Source organism: Pelodiscus sinensis, chromosome 3, assembly GCF_049634645.1.
Source record: "Pelodiscus sinensis isolate JC-2024 chromosome 3, ASM4963464v1, whole genome shotgun sequence".
NCBI lineage: Eukaryota > Metazoa > Chordata > Testudines > Trionychidae > Pelodiscus > Pelodiscus sinensis.
In genome coordinates, this window is record NC_134713.1 from 15,717,823 (window position 1) to 15,743,593 (window position 25,771).

Here is a 25,771-nt window from a genome sequence, read left to right on the forward strand (position 1 = left end):
TCACACTGGTGGCACACTTGGGGTGCATCTAGACAGTAGCACTATTTCAGGATACTTCTGGTATTTCGAAATAGCGATTTCCGCGTCTTGACAGCATGCCCGTTATTATAGGAGGTGCGCTATTCCGATGTCCCTGTAACTCTCGTTCAACAAGGATTAAGGGACGGTTTGGAATAGTGCTCTATTTTGAAATGTGTAGCCAATGCTAAATTTTGAAATAAGCTATTTCAAAAATAACTCAGAATAAGCTACTCAATTTGCTTAGCTCAAATTGTATAGCTTATTTCAAGCTAAGGGTGCAGTATAGATGTACTCTGAGAGTCCAGAGATACATTCCTTTGTGCTGGCTGCTGGGGCTGTCTCCATGCAGGGGGAGCAACACTCAAAAGCCCCAAGGGCAAATTGCATAGCTTATTTTGAGTTAATTCTACACAGTGCCAAACTTTGAAAGAGAGGGCTATTCCAAAACATCCCTGAATCCTCGTGGAACAAGGTTAACAGGGATGTCAGAATAGTATGCCTGTTATTTCGAAAGCTATTTCAAACCTGTGGGGCACCCTGAAGGGCCTCAAGCTTGCCCCATTCTTTGTGATTTGCCCTAATTGAGTCATCTCCATTGGTTCTCTTCCCCCCAGACCTTGTACGGTGACATATGATCAATAGAATCTGCTTCACCGGGAAGGCTATGCCTTTCCAGCACCGAACCTTTTAATGTATCTTTAGATGCACACTTACAAGAGCTATTACAGTGATTCAAAAGGGGTAAGGTCCCCCCACCTGGCACACCCACCCGAGGGCCACTCCCAGGTTTGTATCACAGGTTCGTGTTGCAGGGAAGCAGAATGATAACATTGACTAAATGGTTGAATAGTTTCATTTGGCTCTGTAAGGGAAAGTCTGCTTTTCTCCCTGTGTCTCAGGAGTCTTGAACTAAATAACTAAGAGCAAGATTCTGTCACTTTACCTCATCCTGGCTATCAGGGTGGTGGGTGAAGCAAGCATCCAGCCCCACCCCTTTTGCCCTGAGGCCTTGCCCTCCCACAGGAGCCAAGCCCACCTTCCATTGCAGAGGCAAGCCCCCAGCCCTGCCCTTTCTGCCTGGAGGCCCTGCCCTCCCACAGGAGCCAAGCCCACCTTCCATTGTAGGAACAAGCCTCCAGCCCCCCACGGGAGCCTCCCCAGCCTTGGTGCATGGAGAAGGCGGAAGGCGCATTGCCCCAGCCTCTCTGGCCCAGAGCACAGAGAGAGCACACTGCCCCAGCCTTCCAGCAAAGGCATGGCTGAAGCCCAGGAGCTGTGCTGAAGCTAGAGGTGGAGTGTGAATGGGGACATGCCCATGCCTGCCAGTTTGGGAAGGCATTGCCTTTGCCTGCTTCTTATACCCACTGCCCATACTGGCTATTACCTCACTCCTTGAGTAGCTCCATTCAATGTCACTATGAGTAAAGTATCAGAATCTGACCCTTAGTTTGTAAGGTTAGAGCCAAAAGAAAGCACCAATAACAACAACAGCCCCCCCCAGAACCAAGATTTTAGTGTGTAGAATCATAGAGCTGGAAGAGACCTCATGAGGTCATCAAGTCCAGCCCTCTGCCCAAGCCAGGACCAATCCCGACTAAATCAACCCAGCCAGGGCTTTGTCAAGCCGAGACTTAAACACCTCTAGGGATGGAGATTCCACCACCTCCCTAGGTAACCCATTCCAGTGCTTCACCACCCTCCTAGTAACATAGTTTTTCCTAATGTCCAGTCTAGCCCTCCCCTGCTGTAACTTGAAACCATTGCTCCTTGTTCTGCCATCCATCACTACTGTGAACAGCCATTCTCCACCCTCTTTGGAACCTCCCTTCAGGAAGTTGAAGGCTGCTATCAAATCCCCCCTCACTCTTCTCTTCTGCAGACTAAACAAACTCAAATCCCTCAGTAACTCCTTATGGGTCATGCGCTCCAGCCCCCTAATCATTTTGGTCGCCCTCCGCTAAACCCTCTCCAATGCATCCACATCCTTTCTATAGTGGGGGGCCCAGAATTGGACACAATACTCCAGGTGTGGCCTCACCAGAGCCAAATAAAGGGGAATAATCACTTCTCTAGATTTTCTAGCAGTGCTCTTTCTAATGCACCCTAATATGCCATTAGCCTTCTTGGCTACAAGGGCACACTGTTGACTCATATCCAACTTCTCATCCACTGTAATCCCCAGGTCCTTTCCTGCAGAATTGCTACTTAGCCAATCAGTCCCCAGCCTGTAACAATGCTTGGGATTCTTCCATCCCAAGTGAAGGAGTCTACACTTTTCCTTTTTGAACCTCATCAGATTTCTTTTGGCACAATCCTCTAATCTGTCCAGGTCACTCTGGACCCTATCCCTGACCTCCAGTGTATCTACCTCTCCCTCTACCTTAGGTGCGTCTAGACTACATGGCTCCATCGACAGAGCCATGTAAAATAGTTTACTCGACATAGTCAATGAAGCAGGGATTTAAATAATTCCGCTTCATTAAAATTAAAATGGCCGCCGTGCTGTGCTGACAATCAGCTGATCCGGCACAGCGCGGCAGTCTAGTCGAGGCACGGTTGACAAGAGAAGCCTTTGTCGACCGCTTCAGTATGCCTTGTAAAATGAGGTTTACCGGAGTGGTCAACAAAGGCTTCCCTTGTCGATCGTGCCTCATCTAGACTGCCTCGCAGTGCCGTATCAGCTGATTGTCAGCACAGCACGGCGGCCATTTTTATTTTAATGAAGCGGGATTATTTAAATCCCTGCTTCATTGACTATGTCGAGTAAACTACTTTACATGGCTCCATCGATGGAGCCATGTAGTCTAGATGCACCCTTAGTGTCATCTGCAAACTTGCTGAGGGTGCAATCCATCCCCTGATGTAGGTCATTAATAAAAATGTTGAACAAAACCGGCCCTAGAACCAATCCTTTGGACACTCTGCTAGAAACCAGCCACCAACCTGAGATCGAGCCATTGATCACTACGCGTTGGGCCTGACAGTCTAGACAGCTTTCTATCCAGCTTTTTGATCTTGGCCATGTGAGCTCTCTAGTCAGATTCCTGTCAAAATGCATTCTCCTCCTGCTTTGTGTTTCTGTTTCAGAGCAGTGTCTGTATACCTCCAATTCGGACAGCTGAGATAATTTAGTACTGTTTCAGCTTCACTGCCCAGATTGTACTAGAGGCCGCATAGTTTTAAAAAAAGGTTTGCCTCTGGCCCCAGGTACTGTTGAGGCAGCAAAGTCTCTGCAAACCCCTATAAATCAGCAGGGAAAGCTGCTAAAGTAGAAAAACCAAACCAAACCCCAACCTTCCCAGAACAACAATAAAAACTCACAAACAAAATACCTTCCCCAAAAAACTCAACCACAGCAATAAAAGGAATCAAGTGAGCATTCTTATCTCAAGTATTCAAATGCTCCTATTATGGTGTAGGCAGCTTTGAGTTTTTGCAATGGTAAATGGCTTTAGCGGACTCAGGGGTTAATTTGGACCGGGGATTCTCAACCTTTTTCTTTCTGAGGTCCCCTGCCTCCACAACATACTATAAAAACTCCATGGTTACACCACAACAGCTGTTTTTCTTTATATCTAAAGAAAGTGCCACCATTAGGGACTAGCAAGAAGAGCAATTGCCCAGGGTCAGGGCTGCTGATGGAGGGGGGAGGGATAAAAGGGGCAGTTGCCCCAGAGCTCAGCAATTCAAAAGTGCCTCTGGATCTTGGCTGCCACTGCATGTCCTTGGGCCTTTTAAAACACCTCTGTAGCCACACACAGCACACTCTGGGTAGTGTGGAGATGTCTCCCTCCACCTTGCCAGGCTGTCGGTTCCCCTGCACAGCATTCTATGCCATAGTCAGCCCCACAAAGCTAAGTTGCTCAAGCTTTAACATGGAGCTATACCTATCTCATAGAGCTGGAAGGGATTTTGAGAGGTCATTGAGTCCGCTCCCCTACCCTCATGGCAGGACCAAGTACCATCCCTGACAGATTTGCCCCAGATCCCTAAATGGCCCTCTCAAAGATTGAGCTCACAACCCTGGGTTTAACATGCCAATGCTCAAGCCACCAATCTAGCCCTCCTAATGAAGGTAGCCCTTCAGCTTCAGCCCCATGTGCAGGGTGCAAGGCCCCGGGTGTCAGCTTTCTACTCTGGGCCCCAGGGAGTCTAAAATGGGCCCTGCTTGGCAGACCCCCAGATCCTTGATTGAGAACCACTGACATAGACCAGTGTCAAGATGAGTCATGAACCATTCACGGCAAATAATGGCATGGGGTTCCTGGGGTGCTGGGTGCAATTCCTTTTGTGAGAGGGGTTTAATACAAATGAAATATCTGGGTTTTATGTTGTGATTGTCTATAGAGCAATAAACTCAGTCCATTTGCTGGTGGAAGAGTGTCCATGTTGGAAAACCCAGGGTCAACGGCATTTTTTTCAGCCTCAGTGTAGATGCCACAATTGAAAAGAGCTGCACTGCATTCTGAGTTCAATAGATTGTTCTTGTAACTGGAAGTTCAGGCACATTGAAGGCCATATGTGTCGCCTCCCCATTATTAAGTCTAGGAGTAACTGGCAGTTTTGGTTTCTAGCATTTTTAGTCTAGTATCCTAAGTGGGTTGTGCCCACAAAAGCTCATGACACTATATACATTTTCTGTTATTCTTTAAGCCCTGGTCTACTTTCAAAATAACAAGTGGAGGGTCCACACTACCAAGCCTGTTATTTTGAAATAAGGAGTTGGTTATTTCAAAATAATAACTCCTGCTTTCCATGGGTGCGTCTATACTGCACCTGAAACAAAAGACAGGACTATGTAGCACTTTAAAGACTAACAAGATGGTTTATTAGATGATGAGCTTTCATGGGCCAGACCCACTTCCTCAGATCAAATAGTGGAAGAAAATTGTCACAACCATATATACCAAAGGATACAATTAAAAAAAAATGAACACATATGAAAAGGACAAATCACATTTCAGAACAGAAGGGAGAGGCGGGGGGAGGGGGGGAGGAAGGTAAATGTCTGTGAGTAAATGATATTAGAGGTGGGAAAAGGTAAATGTCTGTGAGCTAATGGTATTAGAGGTGATAATTGGGGAAGCTATCTTGGTAATGGGTAAGGTAGTTGGTGTCTTTGTTGAGCCCCCCTTGAAGAGTGTCGAATTTTAGCATGAATGACAGTTCAGAGGATTCCCTTTCAAGTGCAGATTTGAAAGTCTTCTGGAGTAGGATGCAGGTAATTAGGTCTTTGAGACAGTATCCTTTCTGGCTGAAATGGCAAGAAACTGTTTTTTCTTTGTTATCCTGTCTAATATCTGTTTTGTGGGCATTGATCCTTTGGCGAAGTGTCTGAGACGTTTGTCCAATGTACATAGCAGACGGACACTTTCGGCACACGATAGCATAAATTATATTTCTGGATGCGCAGGAATATGTATTCTTGATCTTATAACTCACTTGGTTAGGCCCAATAATGGTATCAGCAGAGTGAATATGTGGACAAAGCTGGCAACGGGGTTTGTTGTAAGGGAAGGTACCAGGGTTGGTATTAGTGTGGTATGTCCTGTGGTTGTTGGTAAGAATCATGAGGAAGTGGGTCTGGCCCACGAAAGCTTATCATCTAATAAATCATCTTGTTAGTCTTTAAAGTGCTACATAGTCCTGTATTTTGTTTCAGCTACACCAGTCTAACACGGCTACATTTCTATCACTATTCTATACTGCACCTGTACTTTGAAATAAGCTACACAATTTGAGCTATGCAAATTGTGTAGCTTATTTTGATCATATTTTGAAATAGCTTATTTTGAAATTTGGCACTGTCTATACAGCGCCAAATTTCAAAATAGAGCGCTATTCTGAAACGTGCCTTAATCTTTGTAGAATGAGGTTTACAGGGACATCAGAATAGCATGCCCGTTATTTCGAAAGCTATTTTGAAATAACGGGCATGCTGTCAAAATGCAGAAAATGCTATTTCAGGATACTTGAAATATCCTGCAATTCATTAGCATGATCTTGCTGGCGCTCTAGTTCGAATCACAGTTTTTGAGGAGTAACCTTAGTTCAAACCAACGGTTAGTTCGAACCAAGGGCTTTAGTTCAAATTGTCGCGTCCCAGTGCACCACTTCCTGGTTCGAATCAGCTGTGATTCAAACTAGCATGCTGGCGAGATCATGCTAATTTGTGAGCTACACAAATTGCATAGCTTATTTTGAATCAATTTTAATATAGCTTATTTTGAAATTTGGCACTGTCTACACAGCACTTATTTCAAAATAAATCACTATTCCAAAATGTACCTTACTCCTCGTAGAATGAGATTTACTGGGATGTCAGAATGGCAAGCCTGTTACATTTTGAAATAACGGGTGTGCTCAAAAGACACGGAATAGCTATTTTGGGATACTTCCGGTATCCCGAAATAACATTGTGGTGTAGACGTAGCCCTTAGGTGCCACAGGACCACTCATGGTTTTTAAAAATTGTTTAAGTTACAGACTAACACAGTTACCCCTCTGAGACTTTTAAACATGCAAGGCACTGCATTCAGCCATATGGAGTGGAAATCCATCAACTGCACAAGGAAACTGACACAGATCCAAACAGACAATCTTCCTTTTCTTCATATGCAAATTTGACACTGTCTCCCAGGGAATGATAAAGACATGAACTGGATGGGCCATTCAACACCCAAATGACATCAAAAGTATGGGATACTTACAGCCCACTCTATTAGCTTCATTTAGCATGGACACTATAAGGCTAGGTGTAGACTACGGGGCTTTATCGGAAAAAGCTATGAAAATTGTGCTCCGCAATTTGTGTTGCTTTTTCCGATAGCTTTTCTGGAGGAGGCTTTTCTGCCATTTGGCCCCATTTAGATGGGGCCAAATGTTGGAAAATCCTCCTCTTTTGGTGGAGCCCTTATGCCTCATAAAACGAGGAATATGGGGCTCCCTGAAAAAATGTGTTTCCTCTTCCACAAGAAAAAGCAGAAGAGCAAATGCCTTCCTTGGATGCAGCGGGGTTTTTGCGGAATACCCCGTAGTCTAGACGTAGCCTCTATAGTCTAGACATAGCCTAATTAACACAGTTTTTTCCCTCTCCCTCTCTCCCTTCTTTTTCTGCTTTGAATTTGTGGTTTCTGTCCCTTTTGCTCCACTCAGCTGTGGTTTTGCCTACAAAAGCACATGATACTTTTTATGGGTGTGTCTAGACTACAGAGTTTTGTCGACAAAAGTGGACTTTTGTCGACAAAACTATACCTGCGTCTACACTACCGCTGAGTTCTGTCGACATAACGTCGACAGAACTCAGCAGTTTTGTCGATGCTGGTAAACCTCATTTTACGAGGCATAACGCCTTTTGTCGACAGAGTTCTGTCGACAGAAGGTGTTATTGCATCTAGGGTTGTGTCTAGACTACAGGGTTTTGTTGACAAAGCAGCTTGCTTTGTCGACAGAACTGAATGTAGTCTAGACGCTCTTTGTTGACAGAAGCTTTGTCGACAATATCTGTCGACAAAACTTCTTTCGACAAAAGCCTGTAGTCTAGACGTACCCTATATTTTGGTTAGTCTCTAAGGCTATGTCTACATAATAACAAAGCGTGTGTCTACCCAGCAAGCCATTACAGTAAAACTCCAGGTGTTCGGCATCCAGTAGTCCGGCACTCCCGATAGTCCGGCACCAACTGGATCCCGGAAGTGCTCTGGCCAGCCGAACAATTGGAGCTTCTCTGCCCCAGGCTTCCCCAAGTCCAGCACTGCTGAAACTGACCAGCGGCGGACTTGGGGAAGCCAGGGGCAGAGCAGCTGGGGTGCTGCCGGGTTGGTCCCACAGCGCCGCCCCTCACCTGAGCGGCACTGCGGGACCAACCCAGCAGCACCCCAGCTGCTCTGCCCGCGGCTTCCCCAAGTCCACCACTGCTGAAACTGACCAGCGGCGGACTTGGGGAAGTCCGGGGCAGAGCTTCCCCAAGTCTGCTGCTGGTCAGTTCCAGCAGTGTCGGACTTGGGGAAGCTGGGGGCAGAGCAGCTGGAGTGCTGCCCACGCTGTGCAGTTCCCCGCTGACCTCTCCCTCCCAGACCCTTCATAGCCCCCTTTCCGGTACTCCGGCATATCCAATAATCCGGCACCCCCTGGGTCCCAAAGGTGCCGGATTATCAGAAGTTTACTGTATTTTGAAATAATGGTGAGCTGGAGGACTTCTTTCTCCAGCTCTTATAACCCTCATTTCACAAGGAGTCGGGGAAGTTGAAGGAAGAGTGTTCTTCCTTTGACTTTCTGCTGTGTAGACAGCGCCACAAGCCCAATTAAGTTATTTCAACTTCAGCTACACAATTGACGTAGCTAAAGTTGCGTCGCTTAATTCAACTTTTGCCCTGCTGTGAAGATGTACAAAGGTACAAGACCACTTTTTTATTTTATTTTTTTAAAATTCACTTGGCTACATTCCTGGCCAAGTTTTACAGAAAACTACAAGTTAAGACAAGTTTTGATCTGATACTCCAGGATTTTTTCTAAGATACTTGGCCCTGCAAGTATCATAGGGTAGGATGAAGATTTCAAAATCTTTCTTGATTTCTACCCTTTTTTGTGTGTATGAAATTCATTTTTTCAGGTGTGCAATGTCATACAAAATGAAGATGGTACCTGCCTACAACAGACTAGGGATCCTTGGCACTGATATGGCAACAGTTACACTGACGATCAAGCCCTCAGTCTTAAAAAAAAACAAAAAAAACCCCCGAGTGGAGCTGGGGACTGTCACACAGCATCTTCCTACCCTGAGCCCCTCTGTGGATAGCACATTTTGAATATACTCAGGAAAAATCAATGAGCAGGCAGAGGGAACACACCCTGGAAGGAACTTAGATTATAAGCTCTTTGGGGAAAAGAAGGGGTCCTAGATGCTATTGCAATAGAAATAAGAAATAATAATGATAATAGCTACAAAGGAAACATTGTTTTGATTAATATAAGGCTACCTCCTATGGTATTTATTGAAATAAAATTCCCATTCCTCCAGTGGGAGTTTTGCTTGGGGAGGACTGCATCATTTGACTGCTTTGGTTGTTTTTAAAAAACACATATTCTTTCAGACCCTTATGATTCCCTCTCTATCTTTACTCACATTTATAGCCACATAAACATTGCGTACAAGTGGCTGCAACTCCCTCGACTTCAATAGAATTGATCTTAATTACAATAGGTGTGAATTATTTATTTGCATTATGGTAGAACTCAGAAGGCCTAAGTGCACAACAAGAAAGAGTCTTGGCCAAGATCTGTTTACAATCTAATTTGAAACAAGGCAAAACAAAGCAATATAATAGAAGGGAGATAGTATAAACCTAATGATGACAAGATCACATGGTTACATAGACTACTTGACTTTTTGAAGTTTAAAGTATGCATTAATGAATTATATTTATTTAAAAGTATTTTGGGGGTAAGGATGAGGGTATATTCTTCGAGGTGAAGAAAGGGATTTTTAAATTATTTAGATTTACTGACTAGAAGACTTAATTTCCACCTATGTACAGTTATTGAATTCTGTTGTCTGTTTCTGTTAGATACCTGAACATGAATATTTAATACTCTGGCTGGCTCAGTTAATATGCTAGCTGTGTATGCATATTTAATGCTGCTGGGTGGTGATCATGATGTTATGTTTAATAAATTGTTTGGGCCCCTGGAGCGTTTTGCCTCAGTATTTTTTATTGTTTAGATTTAAATAAATACAAAAATACTGTCAGCACTTTCTGATTGCCACACAAGCTAATCAGCAAGGTATGTGGGGGTTCTGGTAGGTATCACAGGAGGAATGAGCCTTGAAGGGAGATTTGGAAAAGAGGGTAGTGACTTCAGAGTGTTAGTTCAGGAAGGGCTTCCCAGCTCTCTGTGAAAGCGTAAGCAGGGTCTGAATGAGCTCTCCCCTGACATCTAGCGATGACCTGGGGGGAAAGACCTCAGGAGCCGACCATGTTGGCATAGAAATGCTTCATCTGCCTAGGTGCACAGCAGATGGAGTTGCTCTGCAAAATGATCAATTTTTGGCTAGTTATGGTGGCAAATCATTGCAGTATTTGAATGCAGTAGGGTTGCCAGGTGTCCGGTATTTGTGGGCTCCGTCCGGTTAAAAAAAACAGGAAATACCGGACATGTGAAATGTCCGGTATTTCCTATTTCCTCGGATGGAAGCCCAGCGGGGTCAATTTTCCCCTGCTGCATTTGGCAGGGGCGGGGGCGTGAGGAGCGCTGCAGAGTTGTAGCAAAGGGGGGCAGGAGGGGGCACTTGCTGGGCACCATGCTAAGGGGGCATTGGGCTAGGGTGGGAGCAGAGCGCATTCTGCTCTGGCCCATGTGACCAGCAGAGACCTGGAAGTTGGCCACATGATGCCTCCCTCAATACCAGCCGTGGCCAACCCATGGGTCTTGCCCCCTAAAAGTGAGGCTTGTGAAGCCGCTCCTGTGCCACCCCCAAATGCCCCCCACCCCCCAACCCCCTCCGGCTCCCTCCCAGCCCTCAGCTTCTCTTTGCATACCGGGTGGAGCTGCGGGGTTTAAAAAATGGTGCCCAAAGGGTCAGCCTCCTTAAAAAAACATTTTTTTTTTGCTTAACAACTTTGGTCTCCCTCTTCCCCCTCCCCCCCCCCCCCCACAGACAGAATTTTTTCCCAGTGGGGTTTTTTTTTTGGAAGGGGTGTTCAGTATTTTTTGTTAAATCATCTGGCAACCATAGAATGCAGGGATAATGAAATGTCATCATTATTGTAAGAGTAACGGGCAGCAGAACTGTGCTTAACATGTTTGAGGCAGATTCCTTAATCTGAACCTCACTTGTGAGCCAGGGGTAGGGATGACAAATCCCTTTGAGGATGACTGTCCATGGGTACACGCCCTGCTAATTGGTGGCGTGGACTCTGCCCAAAGAGTCCTAGACATGATTTGAGGTGCTCTCCTCCAGTGTTTAATGACAGAGCTGATTAGATTCAGTTGAAATTCTTTGTTGCCAGTTGATGATTCCTAGAACTGACATCACTATTGAACAGGTCTAGCTACACTTTTGTGTGGTAACAGTTAAAGGCAAGATGGAGACTGCAGTGGGTGTGAGGTTCCCCACAACCCGCTTTAATTCCTGAGAGCAGGATTAAGTGTAGAACTTCAGAATATGATGTCATAGGAGTAGAAAGCAGAGAACTGTTGGTTGCAGAGAGAAAGTGGTGAGTGACAACAGAGGCACAGCAGCAGCTGAGAGCCAGTTGCAGAGGCGGCAGCAAAAAAATTGCTTGATGCCTCTGCTCAGGATTGAGGGGTGAATCTCATAACTGCACTTCTGAACTCTGGGTCCTCACTAACAAGGACTGCCAAGTGTAAGTCAGGTGCAGCAGAGGAAGAATGGAGGGATGTAGTAAGGAACATTAGTTTGTTCAAAAAACGAGTAGTCCTGTAGCACCTTAAAGACAAACAAACAAAAAATATATATATATATATATATAGTATCATTTGCTCATCTGAGGAAGTGGTTTTTGTCCACAAAAGCTCATATTATATATCACTACTCATCATGTTTTAAAGTTACAGAGTAACATGGCTACCCTTCTGATTGGTTTGTTCGACATTCACATTGCAAGGTGAGAAACTGAGGCAAAGAACACTTCCCTCTGTATCATGAGGTGAGTATTTGCCTATAGTCACACGCTTTTAGAATCGTAGAATCATAGAGCTGGAAGAGACCTCAGAAGGTCATCATGTCCAGCCCCCTGCTCTAGGCAGGACCAATCCCAACTAAATAGAATAATAGAATCATGGTTCTGGTGTTTTCTCTTTTGTTTTATTTTGTTGTACACAAACTCAGTGCTTTCTAGGGGGGAAGTTTGTACTGGGAGTATCGCTCAGTAGTGATGGTAAATTTTCCCAGATTACTTAGTAGGAACCTGAGCCAGTTCTGTTTTGGGGTGTTAAAAAGACCTCTCAATATTGCACTTGGGCCTTGCGGCTGCTGACTCCACCCTGCAGAAGAATTATAGACAAAATACAGACATGTTGCAGAAGGCATGAAATATTTTTTAAATTGTTGTTTATAAACAAACCAACTACAGACTATTGATACCAGAAAAACAGAGTTCAACTTAGTTTGAATTTTAGCTTTGTCTTCTTTGTTTGCCATGGAATACTGCCTGACTGGAACTCTCTCCAGCACCCAGAGACATCAAGTGGCTGGATAATGTATTGCATATAAGCATATATTAGGCAATCATAGAATCATAGAATAATAGGACTGGAAGGGACCTCAAGAGGTCATCGAGTCCAGCCCCCCGCCCTCAAGGCAGGACCAAGCTCCACCTACACCATCCCTGACAGATGTCTATCTAACCTGTTCTTAAATATCTCCAGAGAGGGAGATTCCACCACCTCCCTTGGCAATTTATTCCAATATTTGACCACCCTGACAGTTAGGAATTTTTTCCTAATGTCCAATCTAAACCTCCCCTGCTGCACTTTAAGCCCATTACTCCTTGTCCTGTCCTCAGAAACCAAGAGGAACAAATTTTCTCCTTCCTCCTTGTGACACCCTTTTAGATATTTGAAAACCGCTATCATGTCCCCCCTTAATCTTCTTTTTTCCAAACTAAACAAGCCCAGTTCATGAAGCCTGGCTTCATAGGTCATGTTCTCTAGACCTTTAATCATTCTTGTCGCTCTTCTCTGTACCCTTTCCAATTTCTCCACATCTTTCTTGAAATGTGGCGCCCAGAACTGGACACAGTACTCCAGCTGAGGCCTAACTAGTGCAGAGTAGAGCGGCAGAATGACTTCACGAGTTTTGCTTACAACACACCTGTTGATACAACCTAGAATCATATTTGCTTTTTTGGCAACAGCATCACACTGTTGACTCATATTCAACTTGTGGTCCACTATGACCCCTAGATCCCTTTCTGCCATGCTCCTTCCTAGACAGTCGCTTCCCATCTTGTATGTATGGAACTGATTGTTCCTTCCTAAGTGGAGCACTTTGCACTGCTCTTTATTAAACCTCATCCTGTTTACCTCTGACCATTTCTCTAACTTGCTAAGGTCATTTTGAATTATGTCCCTATCCTCCAAAGAAGTCGCAACCCCACCCAGTTTGGTATCATCCGCAAACTTAATAAGCGTACTCTCTATCCCAATATCTACATCATTGATGAAGATATTGAACAGTACGGGTCCCAAAACAGACCCTTGAGGAACTCCACTTGTTATCCCTTTCCAGCAGGATTTAGAACCGTTAACAACAACTCTCTGACTACGGTTATCCAGCCAATTATGCACCCACCTTATCGTGGCCCTATCTAAGTTATATTTGCCTAGTTTATCAATAAGAATATCATGCGAGACCGTATCAAATGCCTTACTAAAGTCTAGGTATATGACATCCACCGCTTCTCCCTTATCCACAAGGCTCGTTATCTTATCAAAGAAAGCTATCAGATTAGTTTGGCATGACTTGTTCTTCACAAACCCATGCTGGCTATTCCCTATCACTTTATTACCTTCCAAGTGTTTGCATAGGATTTCCTTAATTACCTGCTCCATTATCTTCCCTGGGACAGACGTTAAACTGACCGGTCTGTAGTTTCCTGGGTTGTTCTTATTCCCCTTTTTATAGATGGGCACAATATTTGCCCTTTTCCAGTCTTCTGGAATCTCCCCTGTCTGCCATGATTTTTCAAAGATCATAGCTAAAGGCTCAGATACCTCCTCTATCAGCTCCTTGAGTATCCTGGGATGCATTTCATCAGGACCTGGTGACTTGCTGACATCTAACTTTCCTAAGTGACTTTTAACTTGTTCTTTGTGAATCCTATCTTCTAAACCTACCCTCTCTCTGCTTGTATTCACTACGTTAGGCACACCTCCAGACTTCTCGGTGAAGACCGAAACAAAGAAGTCATTGAGCATCTCCGCCATTTCCAAGTTTCCTGTTACTGCTTCTCCCTCCTCACTAAGCAGTGGGCCTACCCTGTCCTTGGTCTTCCTCTTGCTTTTAATGTATTTATAAAAAGTCTTCTTGTTTCCCTTTATGCCTGTAGCTAGTTTGATCTCATTTTGTGCCTTTGCCTTTCTAATCTTGCCCCTGCATTCCCGTGTTGCTTGCCTATATTCATCCTTTGTTAGTTGTCCTAGTTTCCATTTTTTATATGACTCCTTTTTTATTTTGAGATCGTGCAAGATCTCCTTGTTAAGCCAAGCTGGTCTTTTGCCATATTTTCTATCTTTCCTACACAGCGGAATTGTTTGCTTTTGGGCCCTTAACAACGTCCCTTTGAAATACTTCCAACTCTCCTCAGTTGTTTTGCCCTTCAGTCTTGCTTCCCATGGGACCTTACCTACAAGTTCTCTGAGCTTATCAAAATCTGCCTTCCTGAAATCCATTACCTCAATTGTGCTGGTCTCCCTTCTACCTTTCCTTAAGATCATGAACTCTATTATTTCGTGATCACTGTCCCCTATACTGTCTTCCACTTTCAAGTTCTCAACTAGTTCCTCCCTATTTGTTAAAACCAAATCCAGAACAGCTTCTCCTCTGGTAGCTTTTTCAACCTTCTGAAACAGAAAGTTGTCTCCAATGCAGTCCAGAAACTTATTGGATAGCCTGTGCCTCGCTGTGTTAGTTTCCCAACAAATGTCTGGATAGTTGAAGTCCCCCATCACCACCAAATCTTGGGCTTTGGATAGTTTTGTTAATTGTTTAAAAAAGGCCTCATCCACCTCTTCCACCTGGCTAGGTGGCCTGTAGTAGACTCCTAGCATGATATCACCCTCGTTTTTTACCCCTTTTAGCTTAACCCAGAGACTCTCTACACAGCTATCTCCTACATTCATCTCCACTTCAGTCCAAGTGTGTACATTTTTAATATACAAGGCAACCCCTCCTCCCTTTTTTCCCTGTCTGTCCTTCCTGAGCAAGCCGTACCCTTCCATACCAACATTCCAATCATGCGTCCCATCCCACCAGGTTTCTGTAACACCAATGATATCATAGTTGTATTTATTGGTTAGCAATTCCAGTTCTTCCTGCTTATTACCCATACTTCTCGCATTTGTATATAGGCATCTAAGATACTGATTTGATCTTGCCTCCCTGTTGTGCCCTGACCCTCCTTTCTCCTTGCCATTATAGGCCGTAGTCCCCCCCCATTTCCAACCCATCTCCCAGTCCCACACATGCAGCACTTACCTGTGGGCTTTGCTCACCTGCCCCCAACAAACCTAGTTTAAAGCCCTCCTCACAAGGTTAGCCAGTCTGTGTCCAAACAAGGCCTTCCCGCTCCTAGAAAGGTGAACTCCATCTCCGCCAAGCAGTCCTTCCTGGAAGAGCACCCCGTGATCAAGGAAGCCGAATCCCTCCTGGCGACACCATCGTCGCAGCCAGGCATTCACCTCCAGGATGCACCTCTCTCTGCCCGGGCCCCTACCTTTGACAGGAAGGATAGAAGAGAATACCACCTGCGCTCCAAACTCCTTCACCCGTACTCCCAAAGCCCTGTAGTCACACTTGATCCGCTCAGTGTCACACCTGGCAGTATCATTTGTGCCCACGTGGATGAGTAGCATGGGGTAGTAGTCAGAGGGCCGGATAATCCTTGACAATGCCTCCGTAACATCTCGGATACGGGCCCCTGGCAGACAGCATACCTCTCGAGATGAGCTGTCAGGGCGACAGATGGGTGCCTCCGTTCCCCTCAGAAGAGAGTCTCCAACCACCACTACCCTACGTTTCCTCCTCGCAGTGGTGGCAGGAGACTGCTCAACCTTGGTGGTGCAAGGCCTGGTCTCCTCCACTGTGGGGAGTGACTCCTTGTCTCCTGCTGAAAGTAAAGTGTCCATAATCAATGCAACATTTCAGGCCATTTTTTCTCACACTGTCCCAGTTTGCCATGCATCTTAAAAATTCTGAAAGATAAATATCCAGTAGTCCTCTGTGGAGCTCCTTCAGTTTTCAGTTAAAAATACTTGAACTGACATCCTTTAATGATGCAAAGATAATTTTCAAAATGTGAAACAACAATAAATAGGTGATTAATTGTGCAGACCCACACCAACAGTTAATGCTTCTAAAGAGCATTCCTTTTCTTCATATCAAGGGATGACAGGAAATCTATAAAAATGTGCAATTTTGAACTGTTTTACCCAAATAAGACTTATAATAATTTAAGAAGAATTATGTCTATGTTCAGCGAGCATAATGGATTTTTCTTAATTCAATTAAGTCTTGGTGTGTATTAAAATAACCATTTAATATAACTGAACAAAAGGTGAGTCCCATTTTTTTAGATTACAATTCTGACTTTGTATTATTTGACATGATAAATCCACATTTCAATTCCCCTCTCCCTCCCGACAAACAACTAGCCTGCTGATGATTAGTTTTTCAATATAACAACCATATATGACAACACGGAGATAAATGATGCTCCCACGATCATAGAAAACACTACAGGCAAGTAGTTAAAAACCTTAACCACCAAACACAGTTCATCAACATAGGTTCACCCATCCAAAGATTCACCTCTGAATGGAGGGATTATGAGTGAACAGGGGGCGAAATGAGAATGGGTCTTGAAAGAGGCAAAGATTTACATGGAGAAAAAAAGTATGTGAAGCTGGAGGTTAAAAAAACCTCTTCATGTATGTCTGGTAGAAAATTGTCTGAGCAATAATCATCCATCTATGAAATGTTTAGCAGCCACTTGGCTCCCTCAAAAGATATAAAAATGACTAAGTCAGGTAGAATGATTGTGCAAAAAGACAAAACAAAACAGAAACATGAGTCTATTTCATAGCCCCAAGGAGGGACTCTCATTACAAAACTATGTTAAGTCATTAAAAAAACAATCAGAAAAACAAATATGGCACGTCTCCATGTAAATTACTTACAGCCACATTGTACTGCCTGCTCCATAGATATACCCCAAGTGAAGCTAAGACATTATATTACAAAATACAAAATATTTGCTTAAAACTTTAATTTACTCTGAAATGTATTAGTGAAGCTAGAATTTCTTAGTCCTCACTGAAGTAAAGACTCAATTCTTTGAACTCCATGGCATTTTTGTCTTTTAAAGTTTCTTCCTTATATGTCTTGCTAACTATATTGATTCCTTTTCGTGTTGTATATATGTGCAATGCACTGAGATGAGCTATCATGAGGATCAGGGAATTATGTGTAAATAACCCGGTGTGATTTCCTTAGCATTTACTGCCATTCATTGATTACAGAATAATCCTGTCAGTCTTCTGCTTTTCTCCATGGCTCTGTTGACTTCTCCTGGTACTCAAGAAGCCTTGGAAGTAGAATATTTAGACCTATTCAGAAATGTTCTGTGTGAGAAAGTGTTCAGATTGTTACAAACTGCTTGCTTTCCAAGAGCAATTCTGACAGACTGAAGAAGACCAGTGGCACAAAATACAGTCCCAGAGAGATACAAGAATGCAAAGTAGAAGAAGCAATAGTGTATGAACCTTGTTCCTTAATGCTATTATTCGCTCTGGGAAAGTGATAGAACTCCAGGCTGGTATAATGAGCGTAGAAGCATTTAGTTTCTTTGTTTCTGTTTCACATTTTGCCACAGCATCCTTCTGCGCATGCACCAGGGATGGCCCACCAGCAACCCCCGCAGTGCTGCAGGGGAGCACCTCCTGGAATGAGGTGTAACAGTTAATTTGAACTAAGTCCTTAGTTCGAATTGCCGTTTCACTGCCGTGTGTAGCTGCGGGCAGTTACTTCGGGCTAGTGGAATTTCAAAATGGCGACCGGATGGGAACATGCAAATAAAGCCAGGGATATTTAAATCCTGGGCTTCATTTGTAACTTCAAATGCCTACATTAGCCTCCCTAGTTCGAACTAGGGGGCTAGTGTAGACATACCCTCACAATACTATACTGATATCTGAATTTGTATACCCAGACCTGGCTCCATACTGATTGCTGTGCTGGATTTTGGAGATTACTTCTTTATGAAATACTATAGAGATAAGAATGAACCTTCCTTTCAGAAGCTGACCACCGACCACGTGAAAGTTATTTTGGTCCTGCCACTATGGTATCAGATTTGTTGCAAATTGATTTATTTGACCCCCACCCTCTTTGGCAGACTTGAGTAAGTTTCTGGAAAATTTCATCCTTTAGTTCATCTCTACTTTGCTGAAGCTGGCTGGCAGATGCAGGAATTATTGCCAGAACAAGGTCAATGTAGACTTTGCATCTTTTTATAAAGCCTTTTCTTCTGTTTATGGCTGCTTATTTGGGACTTCAAATAGAATATCTGCTAATGAGTGGTTTCCCTGGTTCTTCTTCACTGTTCAAAGAAAATCGTGTCAAATGTAGTTGAAATCTTAGAATCCTAGGTGAAAGGTCATAGGAACATAGGAACGTAGGACTGAAAGGGATCTCGAGGTCATCTGGTACAGTCCTCTGATCTCAAGATTTTGTCTAGTGGTTTGAATCCAATTAGATTCATGCTTGAGTACGAAGGTGTTGTTTGTTCCATTGAGGATATAGAGGATATCGTCCCTAGAAGAATGGACTCATTGCTCTCATAAGCGGCGAGGAGTCCTGTGGCACCTTATAGACTAACCGAAGTGTTGGAGCATGAGCTTTCGTGGGCAAAGACCCACTTCGTCAGATGCATGTCATGCATCTGACGAAGTGGGTCTTGTAACAGGGCAGCTGCCCTGTACTGGCCCATTAAGAGCCAAACCCCAGCCTGGAGCAGGCCCGGGGAGTTCAGCCCAGCTGGGCGGCGTTGGCCAATTAAGGCCCAGCTGGGGGCTATAAAAGGGCAGGGCTGCTTCAGCCAAGGCAGTGTGAGCCTGGCTGCCGAGGGAGCAGGACGCTCTCTGGGGCTAGGGCAGGGCTAGAGAGTCAGGCTGGGCCAGGACGCTTGGACAGCCAACCGGCCAGCCTGCTAGGCCTGCGGCAAGAGTGTGAGCCTGGCTGCCGAGGGAGCAGGACGCTCTCTGGAGCTAGGGCAGGGCTAGAGAGTTAGGCTGGGCCAGGGTGCTCGGACAGCCAACCGGCCAGCCTGCTAGGCCTGCGGACAGGCCTGCTGGAGAGACACCAAACCCCCGGAAGGGGGGCTCAGAGCGAGTGACTTGGGCACTGCCGGAGGGCAGTGTGGCGAAGAGAGCAACGCGACCAGAAGATTCCAGAGGGGAAACGCCACGTGAGCGGAGGCCTGTGCGGGCGGAATGGACTGATTCCGGGGACAGACAACGGACCCCCGCTACGGTGGTGAGTGACCCCCTCACAGATGGTGGAGAATGTGGGTACTTGAAGATACGCGATCCCGGCCCTGACGTAAAGGCTCCGCGTGTGCCTCAGTGGACCCTAATACAAAAAAAAAAAAAAAAAAAAAAACCCTCACGCAAAGAGAGAGAAGTTTGCGGGGTTCCCTCCTCCCCTCTCGGCGAGCTCGGGCGGGAGGGCCATGGAGGGAGAGGCAATGCCCGAAGGACTGACTAAGGGGCGACCGCCGCCAGTGAAGCTGCGAGCCCAACGATTGGCGGCGCAGCTCCGACAACAGCAGAGGCTGGTACAGCAGCTGGATGCCCAGTACCGCCAGGCTCTTCAGGAGGTGGCGGAGCAGGACCAGGCCGGTGTGGGGGCCGCCCCGACTCCACCGGCTAGCTCCCCATCCCTGACCACGCGGGGACCCGCGGGGGACCCTGTGGTGTTTGCCCTCCTCGACTCGGGATGCAGCCAGACGCTTATCCGCCCCGATGTACTGCCTGACACCGCGGCGCCCGAGGGGGAGATGCAGCTGCGGTGCGTCCATGGGGATGTGAAGACCTATCCTCAGGTCCGGCTCCCCTTGAGGGTGCGGGGAGTCACCCGGATGATGCGAGTGGGCGTGGTGCCGCACCTACCATACCCTATGGTGCTGGGTCGCGACTGGCCAGGTCTTACAGCTCTCATTACAGACTCACCAGCGCCAACCGAGCCCCATGTGGAACTCCTAGGGGAGGAACTCCAGGCAGACCGACCGCAGGGGTCGCTCGACCGGGAAGGCCCCGCCAAGCGCGACGCATCTGACCCGGCCGACCCAGGGCGCTCAGACACGGAGGACGTGCCGATTGCACTGGACTCGGCAGATTTTCCCCGGGACCAGCGGGAGGATCCCACCCTGCGGGAGGCCTATGTCCAGCTTTCTTGTGTTGATGGGACGGTGGTGGATCCACAGAGGGCGGCACACTGGCCCCGGATTGAGCTACGAGCCGACCGGCTCTACCGGGTCGGGCGGAACCCGCAGACGCAGGAAGAAGAGGCCCGCTTGTTGGTACCCCGGGTCCATCGACGAACCGTGCTGAGGTTGGCGCACGACCTTCCGGCCGCCGGGCACCTCGGGCATGAGAAGACCCTGGCCCGAGTCTTGGCCCGCTTCTTCTGGCCCGGGATGTACAAAGAGGTCAAAGACTATTGCCAGTCATGTCCAGCCTGCCAGCTCGCCACAGCCCCCGGGGTGCCGAAGGCTCCCCTCGTCTCTTTGCCCGTGGTAGGGACCCCCTTCGAAAGGATCGCCTTGGACATAGTGGGGCCCTTTCTGCGGAGTGCGGCTGGATTTCGATATATTTTAACGATCATGGACTATGCAACCCGGTTCCCTGAGGCCGTCCCCCTTCGAAACACCCGTGCCCGCACGATCGCGAATGAGTTGGTGAGGATTTTTGCCTGGGTGGGGCTACCTCGGGAACTACTGACAGACCAAGGAACGAACTTTACCTCCCGGTTGCTGCGTCAGGTCTGCGACCTCCTGGGTATTCACAAACTACAGACCTCCGTCTACCACCCCCAAACCGACGGGCTGGTAGAGCGGTTCAACCGCACCCTGAAGGGGATGCTGAGAAGATTCCCTCCACCGGACATGAAGCACTGGGACCAGCTCATCCCCTTGCTCTTGATGGCGGTGCGGGAGGTGCCACAGGCCTCCACTCGATTTTCCCCCTTCGAGCTCCTGTACGGCAGACGACCTCGGGGCGTCCTCGATCTGATTAGGGAGACCTGGGAACGGACCCCCTCCTCCTCGGTCGGGCTTCTGCAGTACGTACTCCGACTCCAGGAGAGACTCACGCAGGTGGGGGCCTTGGCTCAAGAGAACATACAGGCGGCCCAGCGAACGCAGGAGCGAGGGTATAACCGGGGAGCCCAGGAAAGAGTGTTTGAACCCGGGGATTGGGTGCTGCTGTTACTCCCTTCAGAGGAGTCAAAATTGCTGGCCCGCTGGCAGGGGCCGTATGAGGTCTCCCGACGAGTGGGCCCAGTCACCTATGAGGTTCATCAGCCGGACCGGCGAAGAAAAAAACAAATATACCATGTGAACCTCCTCAAACCTTGGCGAGAGTGAGAAGGCATGGTGGTCGCGCCCTACCCATCGGAGCCCGGGTTAGGCTCTAGGGTCCCTGACGTCCAGGAGGAGGAGACACCCCAGCTCGCGGACACCCTGTCGCCGAACCAATGGCGCGTAGCCCAGGTGCTTGTCGAAACCTTCGCCAGGACCTTTACCTCGCGGCCGGGCCGAACCTCGGCGATAACGCACACCATCTGAACTCCGCCCGGTCAGGTCGTGCGGGAGGGAAACCGACCTCTTCCCCGACGGATGCGCGACGTCGTGGAACAAGAGGTCCGCACCATGCTGGAGCTGGGAGTGATCGAGCGATCCAGAAGTGAGTGGAGGAGCCCGATCGTGTTGGTCCCTAAGCCGGACGGAAGCATTAGGTTTTGCATTGACTTTCGAAAGGTAAACGCGATATCGAAGTTTGATGCCTATCCGATGCCACGGACGGATGAGCTGCTGGAACGCCTGGGAAAAGCCAAGTTCATAACAACCCTCGACCTGACTAAGGGCTATTGGCAAATCCCGCTGGATCGGGAGTCCCAGGAGAAGACAGCGTTCACCACCCCGTCCGGGCTGTTCCACTTCGTGCGCATGCCGTTCGGCCTCCATGGGGCACTCGCCACCTTCCAGCGGATGATGGATCGCCTGCTCACCCCTCATCTGGAATATGCCGCAGCGTACCTGGATGACGTGGTCATCTACGGGCGCGACTGGGAGGACCACATAAACCAAGTGGCGGCAGTACTACGAACGCTCCGCGACGCCGGTCTCACGGCTAACCCCAAAAAGTGTAAAATCGGCGCGCAAGAGACCACCTATTTAGGTTACCATTTGGGGCGCGGCTTAGTCCGGCCCCTGGTGGGGAAGGTAGACGCCATCCGAAATTACCCCATACCGACCACGAAAAGGAAGATCCGACAATTCCTGGGCCTGGCGGGGTATTACCGCCGATTTGTCCCCCAATTTGCTAGCATAGCGGCGCCGCTCACCACTCTGCTCATGAAGGACAAACCTCAGAGAGTGAGGTGGAACACAGAGTGTGACTCGGCCTTTCAACAACTTAAAGAAGCCCTGTGTAGCGAGCCCGTTTTGCTTAGCCCAGACTTCGATAAACCATTTTGTCTTCAGACAGATGCCTCCGCCACGGGACTGGGCGCCGTACTCTCCCAGGAGGTCGATGGAGAAGAACACCCGGTGGTCTTTATTAGCCGTAAGCTCTTTCCCCGAGAACGCCAGTACGCAGTAATAGAAAGAGAGGCCCTGGCTATCAAATGGGCGGTTGAAGCCCTAAGGTACTACCTGCTCGGGGGCGAGTTTACGCTATGGACAGACCATGCCCTGCTAAAGTGGCTACACACTATGCGGGACACCAATAGCCGCCTCATGAGGTGGTATTTAGCCCTTCAACCCTATGTGTTCTCCATACGCCACAGGGCAGGCAAGGCCAACGCCAATGAGGACGCATTGTCCCGCCTGGCCGAGGAGCCGGGATCCAATCCCGAGGTGGGGGACCTGGACTTGTGGGGGAGGGCAAGAAGCAGGGCCGACTGGCCGCCCACTGACCCAGAGGAGGAGGAACCCCTCAGGACACCCGGGTGGGCGGAGGCGGACCCCAAACTCCTGCCCGGGGAGGCCGAGGCCCGGGCTGGGCGGCACCCAGCTGAGTTCCTGGAGGCCGGCCGAAACGCCCCAGACTAGGGCACGGAGACCTGGCCCAGACCAGCAGCCGGAGCACCCCTGGATCCCGAGGACGACCCCGATGGGCTGGACCAGCTAGATCCCCGATGGGTGCTGGAACGCCGTGGCCGACCCACCGGCGGGACCTCGCAGGACCCAACCCTGGACCCCTGGAGTGGGCCACCCGGACCCTACTAGGATGACTGGGACAGCGCGACAGCCCGACGAGCCCTCAGAGGTACAGGTACCCGGGAAGGGGGGGAGAAGAAGGGGCCCAGGGATCGCTCAGGCGGGAGAGCCACCATGGCCAGCAAGGCCCGGACCGAGCCAATCGCAGCGACGCGGCTGCACTCAGGGTCCCTGGGCCGGGGCGCAGTGAGACGGGTGGGCCTGCGCCCCCTCCCCCCCCCTCGCCCCCGGCCGGGCCGTCCCGGGTTCACTCCGGGAGGAGGATTTGATATGGACACGCCTGGAACTGTGGCCCCGCCTCATAGCGAGATGGGGGCTGGGGCTTGTGGAACAGGGCAGGCAGCAGGGAACCCCCCCCCCCCGGAGATATTTAAGGGGGAGGGTGTGTAACAGGGCAGCTGCCCTGTACTGGCCCATTAAGAGCCAAACCCCAGCCTGGAGCAGGCCCGGGGAGTTCAGCCCAGCTGGGCGGCGTTGGCCAATTAAGGCCCAGCTGGGGGCTATAAAAGGGCAGGGCTGCTTCAGCCAAGGCAGTGTGAGCCTGGCTGCCGAGGGAGCAGGACGCTCTCTGGGGCTAGGGCAGGGCTAGAGAGTCAGGCTGGGCCAGGACGCTTGGACAGCCAACCGGCCAGCCTGCTAGGCCTGCGGCAAGAGTGTGAGCCTGGCTGCCGAGGGAGCAGGACGCTCTCTGGAGCTAGGGCAGGGCTAGAGAGTTAGGCTGGGCCAGGGTGCTCGGACAGCCAACTGGCCAGCCTGCTAGGCCTGCGGACAGGCCTGCTGGAGAGACACCAAACCCCCGGAAGGGGGGCTCAGAGCAAGTGACTTGGGCACTGCCGGAGGGCAGTGTGGCGAAGAGAGCAACGTGACCAGAAGATTCCAGAGGGGAAACGCCACGTGAGCGGAGGCCTGTGCGGGCGGAATGGACTGATTCCGGGGACAGACAACGGACCCCCGCTACGGTGGTGAGTGACCCCCTCACAGTCTTTGCCCACAAAAGCTCATGCTCCAACACTTCGGTTAGTCTATAAGGTGCCACAGGACTCCTCGCCGCTTTTGCCGATTCAGACTAACACGGCTATCCCTCTGATAATTGCTCTCATATAATAACATGCCCTCATGGAGTGTTTCCACCATTCTTGATGAACTGTACTTTATTGGAAAATGTCAAATTTTGTGAGATCTTCAACATATTGCTTTTTTTTTTTTCTGGGCATCCTTGCCAGCTATGGCTTGATGCCTAGTCAAATCTTCCCAAACTTTTCCAACCTTCCCTCCTAGTAAGATTTCTTGGTCCCTCACTCTCTAGTTGTATATTGTTCTTCTGTTGCCAATTTGGTCCTATTGTTCCTTTCACATGTGTGTCTTCTCTTTTTGCTATATGAATATTTCCTGATGCAGTCTCCATATGCTGCTAGCATATAAATCACACTATTGTCTCTCTATGGTTTCTTATAGTCTCACATTTGCTATAGCATTTGCCAGTGTAAGGTTTTGGGTCTCACTGAACCTGTGCTGGTAAATTAGTGTATTGGTGTCTTTTATGCAAACAACTATCCTGTCTTTAATGTTTCATATTTACAATTTTCAGTAAAACGATGAACAAATAAGTCTCACCTATTTCTGACAGCTGTTGTGATAATTGGGCTTACAAATGTAGCTAATTGTGAGTTCAACTGTTAAGAGTAAGCGAAAGTTCATAAAGTGTTATAATAACCTGTAGTAATAAACATTGCTAGAGAAAGTTGTAAGGCAGACAGTCTAAATTAGTACAAACAAAAAGGCCTCCTGGTATATATAAAAAGGCATTGTAAAGATTATTCCTGGTAAGCAAGAACAGCATGAGACTAAGAATTAAAAAAAATAAAAAAATTAGCGTATGAGAAAATGGGCCTAACAGGGGTACCAAGTAGTGAGGGAGGAGGCCATTCTGCCCATCATTCCCCTTTGGGGACATACAGAAAAAAAAGGTGCAGAGAAGAAAATTGATGGACAAATGGATGTTGGCTACTGGGACACAGAGGCTATGTCTACACAATAGAGTTTTTGCAGAAAAACAGCCATTTTCTGCAAAAACTCGTGGAGCGTCCACACCTTAAGCCCTCTTTTGTGAAAGAGAATCAAAAGAACAGAGGGGGTTTTGTGCAACTGGTAAACCTCTTTCTACGAGGAAGAAGCCTTTTTCTGAAAGTGATAGGAAAAAAAAGTGAACACATATGAAAAGGACAAATCACATTTGTCCTGTTCTGAAATGTAATTTGTCCTTTTCATACATGTTCACTTTTTTAAATTGTATCCTTTGGTATATATGGTTGTGACTATTTTCTTCCACTATTTGATCTGAGGAAGTGGGTCTGGCCCACGAAAGCTCATCATCTAATAAACCATCTTGTTAGTCTTTAAAGTGCTACATAGTCCTGTATTTCTTTTTTTGTGAAAGAGCTCTTTTGCAAAAAGTCATGTGTGGATGAGGAAGAGGGGGTTTTTGTACAAAAAGAGGAAAGAGAAAA